Below are 3,253 nucleotides of genomic sequence, written 5' to 3'. Positions count from 1 at the left end.
CTGCAATTCTACAATTAGTTTTGACTTTTAATCTGCTGAGGTTCGCATCAAGAGCCAGCACACTCAAGCAGGAGAAACCAAGAACTTAGATCAAAATATATATCAAGTATTCCTCACATGCATGATTTCCAGTACTTGTAAGCAGTACTTTATGCATTCCAATAAAAAAGAAAAAGAAAAAAGACTCAGTGCTCATAAATAAAACATGGCAGAATTCACTCATCGAAAAAATAAAATTAAGAAATATATGAATAAGAATTTAAAATAATCAAGCAGTTAAAAAAGAACATATTGAAAATAGAGAAGATTTCAAATGGGATCCCGAGACTGATTAAAAAATGTTATTTTGTTAAATAGCAAGCCCAAAAAGAAAAGAATGGTTCTCACTTGTGTAAAGGTAATAGAATAATCCACATATATGTCAGCACCTTCTCTAGAAAATAAAGGATCATCTGCAACCTGAATAGAAAAATGAATAGGAATTTCACAAATAGGAAAAATGACAGCAATTTAAAATTATAAAATCTGCTAAAGAGAAATGAGAAATAATACTAACTAATTGTGAAATGGTCAAGCAATGAAGATATTGTAAATAAAGAGCAATTTCAGTTCACAAGCACAGGTAAAGTGAGTTCATAAAGAAATTCATAAATACCACAAATGTTTTCCCTTCACTAATAAAATTTACTCAGTTAATATTGAAGTGTATTAGCTAAATAGATATGGTGATGAAAAGCAGACAAAACCCGCTTCCTCCTCAGAATAAAATCGATGCCAATCAAGTACAAAAGTTACATGCATGACCTTGGTAATAAAATTATGTTTGAGAACAAAAAAATCACTATTCAAAAAAGGATTGCAAAATAAATCGTCTGCAGGTAATAATAGCAAAGATTTCTAAGAAAAATGGGTATAACCCATGAACTTGAGTGAAAAGGGAGAGGATAAGAATAAAAACATCATTTTTGTTGTCCCCAATCATTTGTTTTCTTAACCTAACATAAACTTAAAATACCAATAAATGTAGTGACGGACCAAAAACATGGCAAAATAAGGCTTATTTTGGCATTATATTCTTCTTAGATGATCATGTTACTCTAGAACACTTGAAGTGAAAAGTACTTGCAAACAAGTAGAGTTTCCAAAATCTACTGTCATTTTGTTCCACGTGATGCAAAATTATGTGAGTTTACGAATCATGAAGATTTAAATGCTTTATTTTATGCTTGAAGGGCTCTTCCAATGATTTATAGAATGGATCCCTAGACAGTCGTACATTTTTAAGAGAAAAGGCAAACTTCAACAGGATATGGAGGGAAAAAATAAAGAATTAATACAAAAAATTGTGATATGAAAGAAACATCCAGCTAAATAATAATCATGATAGAGAATTTTAAAAGTTGGCAATGGCAAAGAATTATGATGCCTTTAGCTTTATAATTAGATTGCCTGGATGCATTCCCCGTCCACCAGTATTACCAGCATTTGGTACGCGAATAACATCACCAGAATCCACTCCTAATTCATGGGAAATATAAAAGAAGCAATTAATGAACTGCCATCAGAGAATACAGATTACATACAAATATTTAAAAAGTTAAAAGAAAAAAGTTTGCAAATGGGAAAAGAGGATAATTGTAACTATTCTATGGACAGAATCCAGGTTATGAGAATGTCTACAATCCGTACTATGAAAGCAAAGCATATATACTTATAAGCAACAAGTATCTGCATCTGTCAATGAGCTTTGGTGCAATGACTGTAGATCTTCGTCAACGCAAATAGTTAAATACTTAAGACCTTCGGACTTAGAAAGATTCAAAATATGTTGAGCTCAGAAGAAGTGATGCAGGAAAAAAATTCAATCTAAAACATAAAATATAAAAACCTTTCTGGGACTTTTTTTTCCTTGTAGGACTTGAACATTAGTTGGCTAGGATTAAATTTATTTAGACCCTAAGGTACTTCTTTTAGGTTTCCAACAATACATAGTAATGTCTTTTACCTAGTTATTCAAAGTTTTCTAGTTAGGGTAGGTTTTGGAGTCTTAGAGAGCCTATAACCTAATTGTTCCAGCAAAGGCAAAAGTTCAATAACCTATTATTTACTATCCAAAAAAATTCCGTATGCTAAAATTTATGCCTAAAACCGTAAACCTTTAATGTTTTTACTTCAATATCTGGCAATATCCCTTTGTTCTCTCTTATCATTTTGCAGGCTAAAGCTTGTTGTCTCGTCAATTTTGCCAACGATTCTAATTCCAAACTTATCATGCTATGACACAATCAAGAATTCCTAGGATGACCCAAGCTCCAGATGCAAAGGAAATAGGGCAACTTACTAAAGATATGGAGAAATTTTGAGAATCTGGATATAATGTGGATGTCCGAACGGAGGTATTAGAAGGCAACTGCAACGCCTTAGATCTATCAAAATGAAGTTCGAGGATGAAAACTATGCATTAGAGAATATTAACCCTTTGCATAATCCAAGTTCATGCCAATTCCGGATGATTAGAAGATCAATTAGCTGCAACTCTCGATCTCAACCTCAGGAATTCAAATTGAAGTTTCAGATTGTCATGGAAGAATGCATGAAAAAAGACTGCTTGATTGTAAAGCAAGCTTAGATAACTATTTAAAATGCAAGTCAAAGAGCAAAAGGCACTTTCTAGCTGAAACTAAAAAGAGTTGCCCCATAATAGTGCAACATGAGTTATGAAAAAGGGTTTAAGGTGAGATGTTTTCCTTTTTCCTTGTGTGCCAAAAACATCGTAACCTCTTTCCCCATGAATAAGAGCATTCAGCACTTGGAATTCAGTAGCATGATATCTTAAACTTGTACTCCTTGTCATGACAAAGTAATTAATATATGAACTCGCAACTATTACCACAAGAAAAACCAAACAACGAAAGAAGGAAGCCCGAGAAGTAACAGTCTAATCCAATTCACTAATTTAAAGAATGGTCTTAAACAATGACATTTTCTTTATGCAAATAATCAACTTGCAAAAAACGTTAAAACCAACCTGCCGGTATTGTTACTTTAACATCTTTGACACCTTCAACCACCCCTGATCCTCCGCATGCCCCACAATTGTCCTACATGGTATCTATTAAATATTGATCTTTCAAATCTATCAAATTTTGGAATCCATGATAAACTGCAAAATCAAACCTTAATGATTTGGCCAAATCCTTTACATGTACCACAAGTAGCAGTGAATGGAGGAATTGTTACCTAATAAAGTAGT

At 32.8% G+C, this 3,253-nt stretch overlaps 1 long non-coding RNA gene across 1 annotated transcript; it reads right to left on the bottom strand.

The window, feature by feature from the left end:
* Positions 1–1,430: 1,430 nt before the first annotated feature.
* Positions 1,431–3,253, bottom strand: LOC111374497. The gene is made up of 3 exons (XR_002699155.1): positions 3,178–3,253; positions 3,029–3,101; positions 1,431–1,518 (listed from the first exon to the last, which is right to left on the bottom strand). It is a non-coding gene; the product is annotated as an uncharacterized LOC111374497 (long non-coding RNA).

This window comes from Olea europaea, unplaced genomic scaffold (genome assembly GCF_002742605.1).
Source record: "Olea europaea var. sylvestris unplaced genomic scaffold, O_europaea_v1 scaffold12572, whole genome shotgun sequence".
NCBI classification, from domain to species: Eukaryota; Viridiplantae; Streptophyta; class Magnoliopsida; order Lamiales; family Oleaceae; genus Olea; species Olea europaea.
This window is presented reverse-complemented; position numbering and strand designations above follow the sequence as displayed.